This window comes from Carassius carassius, chromosome 29 (assembly GCF_963082965.1).
Source record: "Carassius carassius chromosome 29, fCarCar2.1, whole genome shotgun sequence".
NCBI classification, from domain to species: domain Eukaryota; kingdom Metazoa; phylum Chordata; class Actinopteri; order Cypriniformes; family Cyprinidae; genus Carassius; species Carassius carassius.
The window spans coordinates 1,463,208-1,486,117 of NC_081783.1; the positions used below are offsets into that span (position 1 = coordinate 1,463,208).

Sequence of the window (22,910 nt, forward strand, 5' to 3'; positions counted from 1 at the left end):
AGTGCTGAACCTTCCCAGGAGTGGCTGGTCTAACAAAATTACTCCAAGAGCAAAACGACGACTCAAAGGAGCTCATAAAAGAACCCAGAACAACATCTAAAGAACTGCAGGCCTCACTTGCCTCAGTTAAGGTCAGTGTTCGTAATTCAACAATAAGAAAGAGACTGGGCAAAAATGGCATCCAGGGGAGAGTTCCAAAGCAAAACCTAGGGTTGACCAAAAAGAACCCAAAGATTTGTCTCACATTTCCCCCAAAATATCTTGATTATCCCCATGACTTTTGGGCAAATATCCTATAGTCTGATGCGACAAAAGTTGAGCTTTTTGGAAGCTGTGTGTCCCATTACATCTGGTGTAAAACCAAAACAGCATTTCATAAAAAGAACATCATACCACCAGTCAAACATGGTGGTGGCAGTGTGGTAGTCTGGGGCTGCTTTGCACCTTCAGGACCTGGACAACTTGCCATAATTGATGGAAGCATGAATTCTGAATCAGAAAATCTTGAAGGAGAATGTTCAGCCATCAGTTCGTGACCTCAAGCTCAAGCGCACTTGGGTTCTGAAGAAGGACAATGATCTCAAACACACCAGCAAGCCCACGAATGGCTCAAGAAAAAAACAAGGTTTTGGAGCGGCCAAGTCAAAGGCTGGACTTAAATCCAATTGAGATGTTGTGGCATGTCCTTAAACGGTTCATTCATGCTCCAATGTGGCTGAATTAAAACAATTCTGCAAAGAAGACTGGGCCAAAAGTCCTCCACAGCGATATGAATAACTCATTGCCAGTTATTGCAAATGCTTAATTGCAGTTGTTGCTTCAAAGAATGGCAAAACCAGTTATTAGAAGTGTGACAAGTATGCAAATTACTTTAAAAAAAAAAAAAAACAACAGGAAGGGGGCAAAAACTTTTTTCACACCACTGTATTTATTTGTGAATGTGCATGCAGCTCTAATCTGCTAAATGCATTTCCTGTAAAGCTGCTTTGAAACTGTGTATTATGAAAAGGGCTATATAAAGTGAAAGTTCTAATGACATACAGCCAAGTATAGTGACCCATACTCAGAATTCATGCTCTGCATTTAACCCATCCAAAGTACACACACACAGCAGTGAACACACACACACAGCAGTTGGCAGCCATTTATGCAGCTGGGGAAACCCACAACCTTAGGGTTAGGAGTCAAACTCTCTAACCACTAGGCCACGAGAGGGAAGTCGTGGCCTGGTGGTTAGAGAGTCGGACTCCCAATCGAAAGGTTGTGAGTTTGAGTCTCGGGCCGGCAGGAATTGTGGGTGGGGGGAGTGCATGTACAGTTCTCTCTCCACCTTCAATACCACGACTTAGGTGCCCTTGAGCAAGGCATCGAACCCCCAACTGCTCCCCGGGCGCCGCAGCATAAATGGCTGCCCACTGCTCCGGGTGTGTGCTCACAGTGTGTGTGTGTGTGTTCACTGCTCTGTGTGTGTGCACTTCGGATGGGTTAAATGCAGAGCACAAATTCTGAGTATGGGTCACCATACTTGGCTGAATGTCACTTCACTTTATTATTTTTAACTATATAAGTATGCTAGTGATCTGAATGTCCCTCAATATTAATCTACACTGATCCATGTTTTCTGTTTTTCTGCTGCAGTGTTTTCAGTGTGTTAGAGTTCTGTTACCTCACTTCCTTCAGCTTGAGTTTTGATGATTATGAATGTAAGGGTGATTAAACCATTGTTTTTGCAAACACTGTCTATTAATGCATAGTTTTGGCGGTATGGGGTTAATTTCTTAAACATGGTTTCCTGGTCATGTCACGTGACTTCCTGTTTGTGAAAGGAAACATCTAATTTCTGCAATAGGTGAATGCTGTAAATTGTCTACATGCATCAATGTGTTTAAATAAGTCAGCTCTGAAACATTCAGCTCTATTATATGTGGGTCAAAAATGAGCCGTCACATTTTGGTAAAATTTACAAAACTGATTTTATATACACAGAGCACATATGAAATGCAAGTAAAGTGCCTGCTTTAATGTTTCAGATGATTTATGTGAAAATAAAATGTCAAAATACGGGTGAAATAATGCACAACAGATTAATGAGAAACAACATACATATTCTGACATTTACTTGCTAAAATATTCAGAAGAACAAATGATTATACTAAATTTTACTGTGTGGCTGAACTGTGATCCTAAAATAAAGTATTTTACTGAAATCTAAATGATTCTTGTTCCAAATAAGCCTGATGGGTTTTATTTTTATTTATTTTTTTGGTATTTGAACAATTGTTACCCAGAATAACATTTTAGTGGATGTCTTGTCTTTTGTAAATCATGGTAAAAATGTACAGACTTCAAGAGAAGACGAGAAAGGAAATAAATTCTCACTGCATCTGGATATTAAGAGGAATTAATTCATATGATCAGACAAGTGTTTTATTTTCTCTATTTTTATCTCAAATGAAATATATATATATATATATATCTTTTACCATTTACATAATAAGTAATGGGAAGGACAGACAATCACATTTTATCATGTTCAAATATGTTTAGTTCAGATTTTCTCTGAAATAATTTAACTTCAGTTTCTGCAAGAACTTTTTTAAAGTTTTAAATGTTTTTTCTTAAAGTCTTTATCGTCTGTAAAAAAATAAAAATAAAAATAAAAGAATACACATATAAACTTTTAAATTGCATTATGTTCTCTAATTTTTTTGTGTTTTGCATAGCATTATGGAGAACTTGGGGAGTAAAGTATTTATCTAATATTAGGATCATCTGCCATTTTGATGCTGTTAGATTTGAGTGCAGCTTTCACACTATTGACCATGACATCCTCTTGAATCAACGACAATGTGCAGTAAGAATTCAAGGCACGTCCTTATTTAAAGGATAGGATGTTTTCAGTAAATATTGGGTCATTCACCTCACCTTCTGCAACCGTCCCTTATGGTGTTCCTCAGGGTTCTATTCTTGGCCCTTTATTGTTCTCGCTCTACATGCTTCCCCTAGGCTCCATTCTCCAGAAATATAATATTAATTATCATTGCTATGCCGATGACCTACAACTTTCCCTTCCAATCAAACTCAAAAATGACTCTTCTTTACAACTTCTTTTCTCATGTTTTGACGAAGTGAGAATGTGGATGGCTAAGAATTTTTTGCAACTAAACACTGACTAAACTGAGGTGCTTCTGCTAGGCCCCGCTGCACTCAATACTACTCTTACAAGTAGTTAAGGTCTCCTTAGTGATAACTTACAACACCATGTAAAAAATCTAGACAAGTTTTTTCATGTCTATATATAAATATTTAAATTTTATTTCTTTCCCCTTTTTATTTTTCATTGCTGTTGCTTTTAAAGTAACCTTTTATTGTAAAGCACTTTGGATCAACGATGGTTGTTAATGTTGTGCTCTATAAATAAAAATTTATTTGACTTAATTATGATGAAATTAATATCATAGTGCCAACAATCTTCAGTTTTCTAAACATAAATTGCCAAATTGCTCATTTACTTTTAATTTTAGAATGGAATTTACTCTGTTATGGGTTTTTCACACTCACCGCTTCTACAGAAATGAGTTTAAAAAAGGCATGAACTATTATCTTCCTCTTTTCAAAAGATGCAGCGCATTTAATTTAAGCACTTTGTCTGTGGTTTCACAATTCTTCTGTCACTCCCACCAACCAAACTTACATCTCCTTCTCAACATGGACAGCGGGTACTTTTCAAAGAAATTATAATTATGAAATATATTTATATAATTATAATTAAATAAAATATAATTAGACGAATCTCACAGCATAAACTCGCAGGTTAATTTAGCTTCCTCTTTCTAATTTTAAACAACACACCTGGTGTTCTGATTGGCTCAGGGCACCAGCAAGCTCCGCCTCACATCTGATGAAACTCCTCCTCCAGCTCGACTTCACTCTACACCACTCCTTTCTTGTCCTTCGTCCGTGTCTTCTCTCCTGTCATCACAACAGGGTTTTATTTCCACGTTCTGTAGTTGTAGTTCCTGAAGTCAGCTATAGAGATTACTGGGCCGGATTTCTATTTGTGTGTCAGATTCCACTCATTGCAGTTACTGTATTTAAACCAATACACCCAGCGTCAACAGGGTAAAATTAAAGATTTAAGGATTGTAGTTTTTTTTTTATGTTATGCTTACAGTTGAAAATAATGCTTTATCTAAATAAATGTGCACAAATTTGCATCAAACATTTGCATCAATAGCAAAAAAACCTGCTGTTTTGAGCTTTCGCATAATATTTGTGCAAACAGAAAAGAAATAGAAAGCCAGATGTGTAGAAATGTGTTTGAAGTGTTTGGAGCAGCAGTTGAGATCTCTGTTCTTGTTTTATAATCAGTCACCATCCACTACAGATCATGCATTAAAATTAACATGATTAATATTGATTATTTATCTTGAGAGGCTGATGGAGAAACCTGGTGTGGTAAACCACTTTCCTATTTCTCTCACACTTTTGTTTCCTCTTAAGATGTTCTATTTGCCTAATGTTAGTGTTAACCACATGTGCTAAAACACACAACCTCATCAAACACGCTGTACCTTTAAGTTACACTTCTGCTTAAAATGTGATGACATTACCTTGGAAAGTTACAAAGTAAGTGAATCTGCTCCACCCCTGCAGGAGCTTTTCTCACATCAACTTTTTTTGCAATTACCTTTAAATGGTTAAATCTGACATGCAGGCTATTTGGTTAACATCCTTGTGGTTAAAATTTAGTTTATCTCAAATTCAGAATAGACTTTCATTATTATTATTATTATTATTATAAATAAACCAAAATGAAACAATATTAGAAACTTATTTCAGCTAGTTGCTTTTTATAACTAAATCTGAAAATTAATTTTAAAAAAGTTAAGCAAAAAAAAATGACAAGAAATGTACAACAAAATTGCTTAAACTAACTGAAATAAAAATAAAAATTGACAATAAAACTTTATAATTGTTAAATAAAAATGAATTTCAAATTTTCAAAATAATTATTTTTAAAAATGGTTTAATTTCAGCTATAGTTGTGGAGGTAAAATCTTGCATTTTCATTTAGTTTAACTTGAAGAACTAAAATAGCTCAAACAGAAATAGAAGTTAATAAACTATGTAGACATATTTAAAAATAATACTAATAAATAATAATAAATAATAACTAATAAAATGACAAAAAAGCACAATAACCTATTTAGGCAAGGCAAGTTTATTTATATAGCGCATTTCATTCACAATGGTAATTCAAAGTGCTTTACATTAAAAAAAGTAAAATAATCATAAAAAATAAAAAAATAAAACAAGGAATTTAAAAAAATATTTAAAAAATTTTTAAAATGAATTTAAGACAGTTGAAAATATAAAATGATTATACATAAAATACAGTGCAATCAGTTCAGACATCGTGCAGTGCTCATTCATTAAATGCACAGCTAAACAGATTTACAAAACATTTCAAATAAAATGGACACAAATTTCATTTAAAATTAAAATGAACCCTTGAATGAAGTTTTCATAGACCAAATCTCTTTCTCAGCAGTCTTTTTCTCTCTATATTCTTGAGCAGCTTTGGCTAATGTTTGTAACACACACACACACAGAGAGAGAGAGAGTACCCTCATCAGTGTGCTCCGAGCCCACATAGCAAGGTGCAGCCTCTGTATACTATTAGCTTTTAATCTGTCATAAAACGCCTTTAAACAACACTCTTTTATCCGGTGTCACACACTGCACACTCTGTGGGGTGTGTTTCCCAGAAGCAGCTATGGTTGCAAGTTCCGTTGTTATCAAAGGAACTGGCAGTGTTGGTCATCTTACTTGACAAATTACAAATTACATCTCCCAAAATGTAATTGCGTTAGTAACTCAGCAAAGTAACTGTGACGTAGCTATTACGTCCTATAATGTCTTTAATATATAAGATGTTTATATTAACTGATTGAAGAATAAAAACACAATAAGTATTTTAGAAAATGTTGTATTTATTTGAACTCAATAGATTGCAGCCTGCCATATGATATGCATAGAAATAAAAACATAAAAAAATGGGCGTCTGATGTGAACACAGCATTAACTATTCAGTACAGTAACATGTTAGCATGTGTTGATGTGAGGTGGTTCATAAGATTTGAGTTGCTTGAGGTAGACGTGGAAAAAGTCTTTTTTCCTGGGCATAGCGTGCATGTTACAGAAACATTCTTGCCTTTAATTTCAATTAACAAGAAGTGTAGTGCCGGTGACTGGTACTTCCAGTTCGAGAACGCCATTATCGCTGATGCTGTCTTGTGTTTAGTGGTTGTCAGAGCGTGCAGTGAGACAGCGTGAGCAGGGCATCGCCCACCCAGCCAATCATCATCGGATTTGCAACGGTGTCAGGCAGCTGATGTGTAGCCACTAGCCAAAGCATGACACCTCGCGCTTTATTCAACCAAATTGTAGTAACGCGACACTTTACATTCTCAGTAAAGATAATGGCGTTGCAACGATGGGAAAAGTAATTAATTAGATTACTCCGTTACTGAAAATTAAACTCCGGTTGTAACGCCGTTATACTTACACGCCGTTACTCCCAACACTGGGAACTGGTGTCCATCCATAGCAGCAGTGTAGGCCTAAACAAAAAAACAGACCTGCGGAGAAAAGTGATTCCAGTGTATCTTTGCTTTAGTTGAGAAGAATATCAAGGATACATCTGTAAAGAAAAGAGCTTAAACAGAGAGATTGTGTCTGAACCCCGAACATTATCAGGAAGGCTATTCCAGAGTTCGGGAGCCAAATGTGAGAAAGCTCTACCTCCTTTAGTGGACTTTGCTATCCTAGGAACTACCAAAAGTCCAGCGTTTTGTGACCTTAGGGAGCGTGATGGATTGTAACGTGGTAGAAGGCTAGTTAGGTACGCAGGAGCTAAACCATTAACTAATCACTTATAAATGCCTTACAACTTAACGTTATTATAAAGTGTTACCGAATCATCATACATAAATTAACATGAAGATTTAGGCTTGTTCCACACTGCAAGTGTAAGTATTGTAAAAGTGAAACTGACACAGATGGAAAGTTTCACACTGACAATGTTTCTTTTTTCTGTGTAATTACGCTGCGGCTCTACACAGAAAATAATTTAACAAAGCAAAGCTATAAATGACTGAAATCATCCAGATTCAATCAGATTTACCCCATAGAAACTTATCTGTCACTGCATTTTACTTCCTTTAGACTGATTGATTTATATATTTTGTCAACGAATGGCTAAATAGTTTACTTCATTATTTTAAGCTGCTTATGAATTGAAAGCTTCACTTCACCATCACTAGCAATAGGATCCATATGCAGGCAAAGTCTTTAATGGACAAAACAGGCACAGAGTAGAGCAAACACAGACGAGGGTCAAAACCAAAAGGGAACAAGAGTCCAAACAACAAATCCAAAATGCAAATCAAAGATGTGATACAAAAGGCAGGCAAGGGTCAAAGCACAAGGAAAATCCAACAAAAGTAAATGTTCCAAAGCAATGAAAGATATGGCGAGACATTGCAAGGGATGAAAGAACAAGTCAAGTCAAGTCACCTTTATTTATATAGCGCTTTAAACAAAATACATTGCGTCAGAGCAACTGAACAACATTCATTAGGAAAATTTTCAATAATGCAAAATGATAGTTAAAGGCAGTTCATCATTGAATTCAGTGATGTCATCTCTGTTCAGTTAAATAGTGTCTGTGCATTTATTTGCAATCAAGTCAACGATATCGCTGTAGATGAAGTGACCCCAATTAAGCAAGCCAGAGGCGACAGCGGCAAGGAACCGAAACTCCATCGGTGACAGAATGGAGAAAAAAACCTTGGGAGAAACCAGGCTCAGTTGGGGGGCCAGTTCTCCTCTGACCAGACGGAACCAGTAGTTCAATTCCAGGCTGCAGCAAAGTCAGATTGTGCAGAAGAATCATCTGTTTCCTGTGGTCTTGTCCTGGTGGTCCTCTGAGACAAGGTCTTTACAGGGGATCTGTATCTGGGGCTCTAGTTGTCCTGGTTTCCGCTGTCTTTCAGGGCAGTAGAGGTCCTTTCAAGGTGCTGATCCACCATCTGGTCTGGATACGTACTGGATCCGGGTGACTGCAGTGACCCTCTGATCTGGATACAGACTGGATCTGGTGGCTACGTTGACCTCGGAATAAGAGAGAAACAGACAAATATTAGCGTAGATGCCATTCTTCTAATGATGTAGCAAGTACATAGGGTGGTATGGGAAGTGTTCCCAGTTCCGGTTTACCTAATTAATGCAGCCTAAAAATCCTTTAACGGATTTGGATATTAAAAGCATATTAGTATGTTATGTGTAAGCCAGGTTAAAGAGATGGGTCTTTAATCTAGATTTAAACTGCAAGAGTGTGTCTGCCTCCCGAACAATGTTAGGTAGGTTATTCCAGAGTTTAGGCGCCTAATAGGAAAAGGATCTGCCGCCCGCAGTTGATTTTGATATTCCAGGTATTATCAAATTGCCTGAGTTTTGAGAACGTAGCGGACGTAGAGGATTATAATGTAAAAGGAGCTCATTCAAATACTGAGGTGCTAAACCATTCAGGGCTTTATAAGTAATGAGCAATATTTTAAAATCTATACGATGTTTGATAGGGAGCCAGTGCAGTGTTGACAGGACCAAGCTAATATAGTCATACTTCCTGGTTCTAGTAATGCTGCTGCATTTTGGACTAGCTGTAGTTTGTTTACTAAGCGTGCAGAACAACCACCCAATAAAGCATTACAATAATCTAACCTTGAGGTCATAAATGCATGGATTAACATTTATGCATTTGATATTGAGAGCATAGGCCATAATTTAGATTTGTTTTTGAGATGGAAAAATGCAGTTTTACAAATGCTAGAAACGTGGCTTTCTAAGGAAAGATTGCGATCAAATAGGACACCTAGGTTCCTAACTGATGACGAAGAATTGACAGAGCAACCATCAATAGGACACCTAGGTTCCTAACTGATGACGAAGAATTGACAGAGCAACCATCAAGTCTTAGACAGTGTTCTAGGTTATTACAAGCAGAGTTTTTAGGTCCTATAATTAACACCTCTGTTTTTTCAGAATTTAGCAGTAAGAAATTACTCGTCATCCAGTTTTTTATATCGACTATTCATTCCATTAGTTTTTCAAATTGGTGTGTTTCACCGGGCGGTGAAGAAATATAGAGCAGAGTATCATCAGCATAACAGTGAAAGCTAACACCATGTTTCCTGATGATATCTCCTAAGGGTAACATATAAAACATGAAGAGTAGCGGCCCTAGTACTGAGCCTTGAGGTACTCCATACTGCACTTGTGATCGATATGATACATCTTCATTCACTGCTACGAACTGATGGCGGTCATATAAGTACGATTTGAACCATGCTAATGCACTTCCATTAATGCCAACAAAGTGTTCAAGTCTATGCAAAAGAATGTCATGGTCAATTGTGTCAAACGCAGCACTAAGATCCAATAAAACTAATAGAGAGATACACCCACGATCAGATGATAAGAGTAGATCATTTGTAACTCTAAGGAGAGCAGTCTCAGTACTATGATACGGTCTAAATCCTGACTGGAAATCCTCACATATACCATTTTTCTCTAAGAAGGAATATAATTGTGAGGATACCAACTTTTCTAGTATCTTGGACAGAAAAGGGAGATTCGAGATTGGTCTATAATTAACTAGTTCTTTGGGGTCAAGTTGTGGTTTTTTGATGAGAGGCTTAATAACAGCCAGTTTGAAGGTTTTGGGGACATATCCTAATGACAATGAGGAATTAATAATAGTCAGAAGAGAATCTATGACTTCTGGAAGCATCTCTTTTAGGAGCTTAGATGGTATAGGGTCTAACATACATGTTTAGAAAGTTTATACAATTCTTCCTCTCCTATATTAGAGAATGAGTGGAACTGTTCCTCAGGGGGTCTGTAATGCACTGTCTGATGCAATACTGTAGCTGACGGCTGAATGGTTGCAATTTTATCTCTAATAGTATCGATTTTAGAAGTAAAGTAGTTCATAAAGTCATTACTGCTGTGGTGTTGGGAAATGTCAACACTTGTTAAGGCTTTATTTTTCGTTAATTTAGCCACTGTATTGAATAAATACCTTGGGTTATGTTTGTTTTCTTCTAAAAGAGAAGAAAAGTAATCGGATCTAGCAGTTTTTAATGCTTTTCTGTAGGATAGGTTACTTTCCCGCCAAGCAATACGAAATACCTCTCATTTTTCGGGCTGCTCTCTTTAGGGTGCGAGTATGCTCATTATACCATGGTGTCAAACTGTTTTCCTTAACCTTCCTTATGTCAGGAGAAAGCAGGCTGGATTCAGGTGCGGGTAAACTCAAGGCTTTATTCACAAAGCGGAGACAGAGAAGAAAGAGTCACGTTCCACAGGTTTCACTCGCAGTGACAGGATGAACAGCTGAAGCTACTAGGAGCTCTGGGCTTGTAAGAACTAGAGCAGAGAAATAAGCCAAACACACTGGAGCCTGAGGACAAGACACGACAGGGTGAGTACAAAGAGCTGCTAGATGATCGGAGCTATTGGAACGAATAACAACAGTCTGACAATAGACAGAGAAACACAGGGAATAATAAAGGGGAAAAAATTAGAAGGACATAGAGAACAGGTGGCGAGCAATTATGGTTAACAACGGGGAACAAGGGAGGTGGGGAAAACACAAACAGGCAGACGTGGTGAGCTGTCAAACCATCCCAACACACACACACACACACACACACACCCACACCAAAAAGACAGGTGATTAGCCCCGAGACCCGACAGTACCCCCCCTCCCAGGAGCGTCACCTGGCGCTCTAGGAAGGGGCCTACCTCGATGCCGCCGGAAGTCCTCAATCAACGAGCGGTCCAGAATGTCCCGGGACGGCACCCAACACCTCTCCTCTGGACCATACCCCTCCCAGTCCACAAGATACTGAAACCCCCTGCCGCGGCGCCGCTCATCGAGAAATCTCTTAACCGTATAGGTAGGAGATCCATCCACAAGACGAGGGGGTGGGGGGGTGGGGCGACTGCAAGCAGGATTAAGGGGGGAAGAGAACACAGGCTTGACCCTGGAAACATGAAACACCGGGTGAACCCGACCAAGAGTAGGAGGGAGCTTGAGCCTGATCGCCACCGGACTAACCACCTTGGTGATGCGGAAAGGCCCAATGAATCTGGGTGCCAGCTTACGAGAAGGCGCCCGGAGAGGCAGATCCTTGGTAGAGAGCCAAACCCGTTGACCACACACATAGGTAGGAGGAGAGGACCAGCGACGATCAGCTGCAGCCTTGGTTCTGTCAGAGGCTTGGACCAAAATCCTCCTGACTCTCTCCCAGGTGCGACGGCAGCGCTGGACGAAAGCCAGGGTGGATGGAACCGCTGCGTCGGGTTCCTGTGATGGGAACAGAGGTGGATTATAACCAACAGCACACTCAAAAGGGGACATACCTGACGCGGCCGCAGGAAGGGTGTTATGGGCGTATTCTGCCCAGGAGAGCTGCTGACACCAGGAACTCAGATTGTTGGATGCTAGACAGCGGAGCATTCTTCCTAGATCCTGTTTGGCCCGCTCACACTGCCCATTGGTCTGAGGATGAAAACCAGATGACAGACTAGCAGAGGCCCCAATCTGTCTACAAAATTCCCTCCAGAACCGGGAGACGAACTGGGGACCCCTATCAGAAACCATATCCACCGGTAACCCGTAGAGACGGAAGACGTGATCCACCACCAGTTGGGCGGTCTCCCGGGCGGAGGGTAGCTTGGGCAGGGGAATAAAATGAACCGCTTTGGAAAAGCGATCCACCACCGTGAGAATTACAGTGTTTCCCTTCGACGTAGGAAGCCCAGAGACGAAATCAAGGGCAATGTGTGACCAAGGACGGGAAGTGATAGGGAGAGGATGCAGTAGACCATCAGGAGGGCGATTGACAGGCTTACCTTGGGCACATGTGGGGCAGGCCAACACAAACTGTCTAACATCTGCGGCCATAGTAGGCCACCAAAAACGCTGTCGGATGGCAGACAACGTTCTCCGAATACCTGGATGGCAGACTAACCTGGATGAGTGACCCCACTCAAGGACCTCAGAGCGCAGCGCAGCCGGCACCAGCAACCTGCCCGCCAGACACTCTCCCGGCACCTGCACCCCTCGACCGGCCTCCTCAACTCGCTGCTCGATACCCCACGAAAGAGCCCCGACCACCACCCCCTTAGGAAGGATGGCCTCGGCCGCAAACTCCCCCCCCCCCCCGGAGCACCGAACAGGCGAGAGAGGGCATCAGGCTTGGTGTTCCTTGATCCCGGCCGGTACGAGAGGGTGAAATTGAATCTGGCAAAGAAGAGCGCCCAGCGGGCCTGAAGCGAGCTCAGCCTCTTGGCCGAACGGATGTATTCTAGGTTCTTGTGATCCGTCCAGACCAAGAAGGGCTGCGCTGACCCCTCCAACCAATGACGCCACTCACCCAAGGCCAATCGTACCGCCAGCAGCTCTCTGTTGCCGATGTCATAGTTACGTTCTGCAGGGCTGAGACGACGAGAGAAGAATGCACAAGGATGAACCTTCCCATCATGGAGGGAACGCTGAGATAGAACTGCACCAACCCCAACGTCAGAAGCATCAACCTCGACAATGAACTGGGCCTCCGGATCTGGAACCATCAGAATCGGTGCAGAGACAAAACGGGACTTTAAAATGTCAAAGGCTACCTGCGCTTCCCGGTTCCACCTGAAAGACACCTTAGTGGAGGTTAAAGCTGTCAGCGGTGCAGCGATCTGACCAAAATTCCGGATGTAACGCCGGTAGAAGTTGGCAAAACCCAGGAAACGCTGCAGAGCCTTCCGGGAGTCAGGGACCGGCCACTGGGCAACAGCTTCAATCTTAGCGGGATCAGGCTTGATCCCCTCCGTAGAAATAATATGGCCAAGGAACGTAACAGACTCAGCGTGGAATTCGCACTTCTCCGCCTTGACAAACAACTGGTTCTCTAGTAACCGCTGGAGAACCCGTCTGACATGCTGGGTGTGTAATTGGAGAGAAGAAGAAAAAATCAAAATATCATCCAAATACACAAAGACAAATTGATTAATCATGTCACCCAACACGCTGTTGACGAGTCCCTGGAAAACGGCTGGAGCATTGGTCAGACCAAACGGAAGAACCAAGTACTCGTAGTGTCCCGAAGGGGTGTTAAATGCCGTCTTCCACTCATCCCCCTCCCGAATGCGCACCAAGTGGTAGGCGTTGCTCAGGTATAACTTGGTGAAGACCCGAGCTCCCTGTAATAATTCAAAAGCAAAAGACATTAAAGGTAGGGGGTACCTGTTCTTGATAGTAATGTCATTCAAACCTCTGTAATCAATACAAGGGCGCAGGGAGCCGTCCTTCTTCTGAACAAAGAAAAACCCTGCACCAGCGGGAGAGGAGGAATGGCGGATGAGCCCAGCCTGAAGTGACTCACGTATGTACTTGTCCATGGCCTCTCTCTCTGGACCTGAAAGGGAATATAAACGACCTTTAGGCGGAGAAGAGCCCGGGAGGAGATCAATGGCACAGTCGTAGGGGCGATGCGGAGGTAGCGAGGTGGCCCGGGCCTTACTGAAGGCCGCCCGAAGATCATGGTACTCCGCCGGAACACCAGTCAGGTCAGAGGGATCCTCCTGAGGAACACAAGACACAGAGACAGGACAAAAAGCAGCACCCAAACATGACACGTGACAAGACTGACTCCAGGCTAAAACAGAATTATAGACCCAATCAATGTGGGGATTGTGCTTGTGCAACCATGGGTGTCCCAGAACTAAAGGAGCCTTAGGGGAATCAATAATAAACAGTTCAATCCGCTCATGATGACTGCCAGCAATATGGAGGTCTATCTTGGGAGTGACGTGGGTGATGGTGGTAAGGGGACGGCCAGCTAATGACCATGCTGAAACGGGGCTAGCCAAAGGAACAAGCGGGATCTTCCAACGTTGAGCAGAGGCAGCATCAAGGAAGTTCCCCTCAGCCCCTGAGTCCACAAGGGCGAGTCCAGTGTGTGAATGACTCTGGAAGGAGAGTTGGAACGGCAGCTGAGTGCGTGTTGCAGGAGAGCTTGAGCTGAGAACCGTGCCCACCAGGACGCTCCGCCTCACTGGTGGACCCTGGCCCTTTAATGGGCACTGAAGGGCGAAGTGGCCTCCCTTGCCGCAGTATAGACACGCCCCCGACAACAGACGCTCCTGCTTCTGCCGTGGTGTAAGCCGTAGACGACCAAACTGCATGGGCTCCTCCATCGAGGGCTGTCGGCTGGCTAAACTGGCTGAAGAGGACTCTAGGTGGCGCCATGGGGCGGGTGTTTGCCGTTGTTTGCGGCGCCGGCTGAGACGACCCTCAATGCGGAGCGCGAGACTAATGAGCCTATCCAATTCCCGCCGGAGCTCTATGGCCGCGAGTTCATCCGAAATGGCGAAATCCAACCCCTCAAGAAAACGAGCGCGCAGCGCGCTCTCATTCCAGCCGCATGCCGCAGCTAAAGTCTGGAACTGGATAGCATAGTCAGTGACGGAGCTCCTCCCCTGAGACAGTCGTGATAACTGGGCCGCCGCCTCGTGGGCCATCTCTTGACTGAAAACCGCGAAAGTGGCACAACAGGGAGCCCGCGATCTCCAAACGGCGATTCCCCATTCGCGGGCACGGCCCGAGAGGAGTGTAAGGACGTAAGCCACCTTGGTCTCTTCATTAGCGTAACGCCGGGGCTGCAGAGAAAACACCAGCGAGCATTGGGAGAGAAACGCTTGACAGGCGTTAGGATCGCCATCGTAGACCGGCGGATTGTTGGCATGGGGTTTGGACTCGTGTGACATACCGGTGTGAGAAACGGGACCCCGGCTCGTTGCCTCTTGCTGAAGATCGTCCACCCGTGTGAGGAGTTCGGAGACTCGGGCACTGAGAACTTCCACATCCAGCGCGGTGGTGTTGAGCTGAGTGGCATGCTGCCCGATCAACACTCCCTGTTGAGCGAGAGCCGAGCGAAGCGGACCAGATCCCGCTGAATCCATAATATGGTCAGACTGTTCTGTCAGGGGAAAGCAGGCTGGATTCAGGTGCGGGTAAACTCAAGGCTTTATTCACAAAGCGGAGACAGAGAAGAAAGAGTCACGTTCCACAGGTTTCACTCGCAGTGACAGGATGAACAGCAGATGAGTCACGTTTCACAGGTTTCACTCGCAGTGACAGGATGAACGGCTGAAGCTACTAGGAGCTCTGGGCTTGTAAGAACTAGAGCAGAGAAATAAGCCAAACACACTGGAGCCTGAGGACAAGACACGACAGGGTGAGTACAAAGAGCTGCTAGATGATCGGAGCTATTGGAACGAATAACAACAGTCTGACAATAGACAGAGAAACACAGGGAATAATAAAGGGGAAAAAATTAGAAGGACATAGAGAACAGGTGGCGAGCAATTATGGTTAACAACGGGGAACAAGGGAGGTGGGGAAAACACAAACAGGCAGACGTGGTGAGCTGTCAAACCATCCCAACACACACACACACACACACACACCCACACCAAAAAGACAGGTGATTAGCCCCGAGACCCGACACCTTAAGCATAAAGGAGCAACTGTATTTAAAGTGCTAGAAAAGAGAGAGTCCATAGTTTCTGTTACATCATCAAGTTGTTCTGAGGTTTTGGATATGCTAAGGAATTTGGATACATCAGGAAGATAACTTAAAAAGCAGTCTTTTGTGGTAGAAGTGATTGTTCTTCCATACTTGTAACAAGAAGTAGAATTTACAATTTTGGCTATATGAAGTTTGCACAAAACTAAATAATGATCTGAGATATCATCACTTTGTTGAATAATTTCAACACCATCAACATCAATTTCATGTGACAGTATTAAATCTAGAGTATGATTTCGACAATGAGTAGGTCCTGAAACGTGTTGTCTAACACCAATAGAGTTCAGAATGTCTATAAATGCTGATCCCAATGCATCTTTTTCATTATCAACATGGATATTAAAATCACCAACTATTAAAACTTTATCTGCAGCCAGAACTAACTCGGATGTAAAATCACCAAACTCTTTAATAAAGTCTGTATGGTGCCCTGGTGGCCTGTATACAGTTGCCAGTACAAACATAACAGGTTTGACAAATCCTGAAAACGTTGTTATAAATTCGAGCAACACCTCCACCTTTGCCTTTTAGACGCGGCTCATATTTGTAACAGTAATCTTGGGGGTGGACTCATTTAAAATAATGTAATCATCAGGTTTTAGCCAGGTTTCTGTCAAACAGAGCACATCCATATTATGATCAGTGATCATATTATTTACAAAAAGTGTTTTCGTAGAAAGGGATCTGATATTCAATAAGCCAAGCTTTATCATTTGTTTATCCATATTGCATCTGTTTTTTATTTGTTGAACCTCAATTAAATTGTTAATCTTAACTTGGTTTGGACGTTTTTTGTATTTTCTATATTGGGGAACAGACACAGTCTCTATAGTGTGATATCTAGCTGAAGGAGTCTCTATGTGCTGCGAATTAGGGAGTCTATTTATAGTGTGTGATGAGCTTGTGAACATGAGCAGGTTAACAGGAGGTCAGAATCGAGGATAAGGCTCCCTCATGTGGCGGGTGGCTGGAGTAGCAGGTTTCGGTGTGTATATGACATTACTCCTATTTTTAGACCCATCTCAAGGGTGTGCAGAAGCATTAGTTTGGGGCCTTCTCCTGGGTTTGGGTCGAGGTCGAGCTGGGTCATGGGCAACTCAGTGATGACAGCTGTGTCCAAGTTGTCATGACAAATAAATAAAATAAAATAATAATAAAAGCCATTTCAAAATATTCAAAAAATAAAACTTTTATTATTATTATTATTTAATTTAGAAATATAATTGCAATAAAGCCTGATGGAATAACAACCATCAATAGAACAAAAGACAAGAAACAGCTGGATTCAAACAACATCCTGATGACTGCACCAAAAACATGTGATCAAATCAGGAATACCAGATCTACCAGGAATACTATTTTTTTCTGAGACCCAAAACTGTTTTACTCAAAAGCTTTCAGTCAGCCTGGGAGGTAAACGGAGGAATCCAGGGAGGAGCATAAAGCAGGATACACATGATGATAAAATGAGCAGGATTAACTGAATAACCTTAGTTGTGTTTGCTTCAATGCTCAGACTTTATCAACAAGTGTTATTATATCAAACTGAAAACAATATTTAATCACTGCTTCACAATATCATTCTGGACATTAAAAACCTGGAAATTGAGATTTTCTCTGATCTCTTACTAATGACAAGATAAATATCCCTTCAAATCATGCGATCATAAGATAAAACAAAAATATGATTATATGACATTCAGAGAAGCTGCTCTCTCTCTCTCTCTCTCTCTCTCTCTCTCTCTTTCTCTCTCTCTGTGTGTGTGTGTGTGTGTGTGTTTTCACACTAAGTGTGCTGTTACTGTCTATGTGAAGATTTATTACACATTTATTCTGACTCAAAGCATTATGGGCAGAATCTCTCATCAATCTGTTCTGATTCATCAACACAATTTCACTGATGATCCAATACAAGCCCCAAACCCAGAATAGAGCGTCTGAGTGAATGTGGTCTGGACGGTGTGGATGAGGTTCATTGTTTTAGAGACACAGGGACAGAGTTCCTGCTCTGTGATCCACAAACACTCCTATTCTACAGTTGATGGACTTCACAGAGAGATCAGTCTCTATGTTATTGTGTATGAATGAGTAACTGGAGGAAGAGCAGAACAAACTCCAGGACTGATTATTAGATCCAAACCCACACTCAACACCTCCTCCCTTCCTTTCACCATTCTGATGCTCTTATATGACACTGATATACACACATAACATCCACTCCACTCAATCTCCCAGTAACAGCGTCCACACACACTCTCTCTACACAACATCTGAAGATAATAATCAAATCTGTCTGGATGATCAGGATACGACTGATCTTTGTCAGTGTTAGTAATCACTCTGTTTCTCTCAGACAGATGGAGGTAATTATTCACTGTGTTCAGATCCAGAGTGAGATGATGGGAATCTGATGGAGATAAAACACATCAGAAACAAGAATTATGAATCTGTTTGATCTTTTCATGTTCAGTGTATCATCAGTGTCTCAGTACAGATAACCAGATATACTGTACAAAAAATCATCAATTACATCATCAGTTATAAAACTCTTCTTTCACCTTCTACAGGAAGAACAAGAACACACTCAGTGAGTTTTCTGCTTGTTTTCTTACTGACTTACATTGAAGAAAGTCGTCCCGGGTCTTGGGAACAATGTTGGTGAGTGTGACTGTGGAAATCAACAGACATGAACAGTGTGATTCTCATGATCCTTCATCCATTCCTAAGACATTTCTAGTATAATGTTCTGAATGATATGAGATGATGAACTCTTTTCAGGGTCGGATTAACATAAGGGCTTCGCGGAGCTGAAGTCCCAAGGCCTGAATATGGAGGGGGCCCATGATTGGCTGTGGGAGAAAGGAAAAGTAGACCTAGACTTACATTTATTTTACACACCTAACAAATGTAAATGTGAACCAGTGGATGGACAAAAAGCTAACGTCCCATCTAAAAATATAAAAAATTAAGATTTAATTGATTTATAAAAATCTTGCATATTCCGTGTAAATAGTGAAATAAAATTCCTTCCTTGACATTCATTAATATTTGAGTTTTTAAATGTTTTTGAAGCTTTTGACTCTAAAGCTTTCTACTAAATAAAATACACACATTCAGAGGCGTCGTGCCCCCTCAGATTTCTGAGCCAAGTGGATTTTAAATGCAGCTTCCAAACGAAAAAAAAAAATTGCAGAATAATATTTTTTATATATTTGATACAATCACAGCGGTGTGATTAGATCGTTCAGTGCACAGCATCAGCTGCTAAATTCAAATCTGCGTTCGCTGGCTGGCGCTGAGCCAGAGACAGACGCGTTCGTACAACGCTTCATGATAACCAATCAGAAACTATTCTGTTGCGCTTATGGATGCAATGGCCAATCAGAGACGTCCAGAAGAGTCATCACTGAAACACAGTGTTTTGTTCACTTGCTCGCTGACTGAATTATTTAGCGAATTCTCTCATCAGAAACAACAAAAAGTGCAGATGTGCGTACGAATGTAAGTAAGATATTCGTTTCATAATGTAAGTGATTTTAATGGGAGTTTTTGAGAGTGCCTGAACTCTGGCTAGACTGAATGAAAATGTTTTTTGATAATGTAAATGTTCTTTACTCTCTGTAAAATGAAAGTGTTAAAATAAGTATCTTACAATATTGTTATTAAAATTTACATTAAATGCAAATTCAGTCGTATTAAAAATATTTTATGGCATGATATGGCACTTAAGTAAAAAGTCAGGTTTTTATGTGTAGTTAATAGATTAGACTACATTTCCATATATTGATCAAATAGCAATCTATAAAGGTGCAAAACGCGTTTACCTACACATATTTGAGAAACGAGATATTTCCTGATATATTAAGCATGTTTGGAATTGTTTTGAATAAAAATAAAAAAAAATAAAAAAAAAAATAAGCCTATATCAGTTATACAGTGCTTTCGTAGAATGACTAACAATGGGAGGGCTAACAATGATTTGAAATTGTGTGAGCCATGGTTTGCTATAGTCCCAGGGCCTAATATGTTTTCTTGATCCTGGCCTGATCCTGGTGAATGTGGTTGTGGAACTCAACAAACATGAACAGTAGCTAAATTTCTATTACCCTTCAAACTGTGCAAATTGAAATTACGCCTAATGAAAATGTGTCATTTTGTAAAAATGCCCATATTTAGCCAAAAATGTCTACACTTGCATGCGGTGGTTTTCAGACATTTTGTAAAAGGAATATTTAGCAAAACTGCAATGGAAATATTTGTTCTGCATTTTCAGTTCACTTGACGTATGTAAATAGTCATATGATCCTTCTTTATCATACTATAACATCCAAGAAACACATAATATGTGTTTACCTCTTTCTGAGCTCTCGGAAGTTGTGGCCTAGTGGTTAAAGAGTATGACTCACAAACCCTAGGTGTGTGGGTTCGAATCTTGGGCCGGTAATACCATGACTGAGGTGCCCTTGAGCAAGGCACGAACCCCCAACTGCTCTCTGGGTGCCGTGGCATAAGTGGCTGCCCATTTTTCTGTGTGTGTGCACTTTGGATGGGTTAAATGCAGAGCACGAAATCTGAGTATGGCTCACCATACTTGGCTGAATGTCACATCACTTTCACTTTCATCTTCTTGAGCTCCTCTTTGCAGAAATCCTCCAGTTTGTCTCTCAGCTGATGGACAGATTCTCTCAGATCATCAAAAGAGAAGAGAGAACTAAAGGGATTGTCATTTACGTCTGTAGATTCAGGAGGTGCTGAGAGAGACTGCAAACTCTACAGAAAACAGAAATCAACACTCATCAGCTCCACACTGTTTATTTCTTTTTTTCAAATGAAAAAGAGAAATGTGTCCGTGCATGTAAACAAACACCATATTTATATTTCCATGTTCAATAACTGGGATGAAATGCATGTTTCTAGACGAGAGCTTTAATGAAGGCTTCTATTAAATTACCACATGGAACACTGTGATGTATATTGGGCCAAATATTTGATAGTAATTAGAGATGCACTGATTTGAATTCTTGACTGATTCCAATTTTTTTGTAAGAGTGACCTGCGCAACTTCTGTGTGGCTTTAATTTGAATTTGGAATTAGATTTACCAATTTAAAATTTACCAATATATATCTAAAATGTATGTCACTTAATTTTAGAATTCATAATGAATCACAATGCATCAAAGCATATAATAAACCATTTTGATCACAATTTCATCAGTTTAAATACTTCATATATTGAAGCCCACAAACAAGGGGGAAAAAAAGTACAACAAAAAAATAGTAAAGACTTTTAACTTAACTTTGGTTTAACTCACATCATGTAAAAGCAATAGCTCAATGTAAATCAGCTTTCCTAACCTTGCATAACCAAACCACTTCAGAAATGTTAACAGTCAGTAGTGAGTGGTTAAGTGTGTGTGTGTGTGTGTGTGTGTGTGTGTGTGTGTGTGTGTGTGTGTGTGTGTGTGTGTGTGTGTGTGTGTGTGTGTGTGTGTGTGTTTTCACACTAAGTGTGCTGTTACTGTCTATGTGAGGATTTATTACACATTTATTCTGACTCAAAGCATTATGGGTAGAATCTCTCATCAATTCACAGTGCAGCCAGCAGATACTTAGAAACACTCGTCTCCTGTCGAGCTTTGTCTTTTTAAGCAGCGCTATAATATAGAATCCATACAGTGTCGGTTTAACTCACGAACATCCCATACGTAACTGGTAACCGGTAAACTAGCGCCTTTTAGGAATCGGCAGAGCAAAAAGAAAATCCCAACATGCCCCTGCAACGCCGTTAGCAAAAAATGCTCTAGACAGCGGGCAACTCAGGCGTCTTTTCTTTTGCCTCTCCGGGCAAAATCATGTTTGAGGATCATTTAATCCAATTTAGATTAACATTATTTAGAATTCTAGTCATGTAAAGCAGTCAGGTCTCTTAATTGTTAAAACATGTCTTTAGTTTGTTTCAGCTTGATCTCAGCAGTGAATTGTGTTGATATCAGTGATGACTGATTAGCACACAGACATTACAATGTGTCACTGCTTCAAACATGAAGGTTTTGTTTTCTGTCTAATTGTCGTTCATTGATTGATTGTGTTTGTGTTGTTCATGTGTTCAGTGTCTGTGGTATTTGTTGTGGTCTGGTGTCTTCAGCTGATGTTTCTGTTCGGTCTGTTAGGAGCTTTTCACATCTACATGAGACACACATCAGGTGAGAGACATTTATCATCATCATTATAGATTTGACATGCAGATATTAAGAGTGTGAAGATGTTGATGATGCTTTTAGGAAAGAAACCGGAAGATCAGAAAGTGAGGATGAGAAGATTTAGAGAAGGACATGAACACACAGCAGAAGATTCATGAGAGCAGCAGCAGATCATCACATCTATGAGAAATAACTTCATAATCTCACAGATTCTCACATCAATCCAGCTTTCAGCTGCCAACAGCAGATCTTATAATATATATTTAGTTAAATGTAAAAATAAAACAATTTGAAATGAAACCGTATTTGCAGTCAAAGTCCACTCATACAATTTTATATTTTAACAGTCAATTAACAGTAAGCACACATCAAATACAGCATAAAAAGCTTATTAAAAACAATAGATCCAGACAGAAATCAAAAAGATTTCAGCAAATTATATCAGCTGTAACTCGTTTCCTCCTGCAGGTGGCGCTCTCTACATCAGCAGCTCTGAGCAGCTACAAACTCAACGAGTCCCATGAGTCTCTGCTCCAGTCAACAGAAGATCACAATCCTCTCTTCATTCACATGTCAACTGACTAGAACTGAGTCAAACAGCAGCACACACTCAATACACACAGCTGCATGTAGAGCTGATTCTGCTTTACTCTCAATCAAACTGTCCAGAGCATTTCATTAATACAGGAAAGATACTGTTTTATTTGATCTGAAACTGAATCTGTGACGTCATTTGTATAAATAGCCATTTTACTTCCCTCAGAAACAAATGCTGTCCACCTCTTACGTCCAAAACAAGATTGAGTTGCACTTTTTTTTAGAGAATGTTCCTGATACTAGTTCTTTCTTTCTCTAGTTTCTCTTGTTTCAGATGTATTATAGTGCAAACTAACAGCATCTGTCTTCCCCCAGAAGAAGAAACTTCCTCTTTCCTCAGTGAAGCGGTCAGAGGTTTCCTCGTGTGTCAGTCGAGTGTGAGTCTCGCCGTGAAGACGC

At 40.9% G+C, this 22,910-nt stretch overlaps 1 protein-coding gene across 1 annotated transcript in view; it reads left to right on the forward strand.

Annotated features, from left to right (window-relative positions):
- LOC132109356 (uncharacterized) overlaps window positions 1-22,910 on the forward strand; it is a 271,659-nt gene that overhangs the window by 190,842 nt on the left and 57,907 nt on the right. The gene's annotated exons all lie outside the window — the stretch shown is intronic.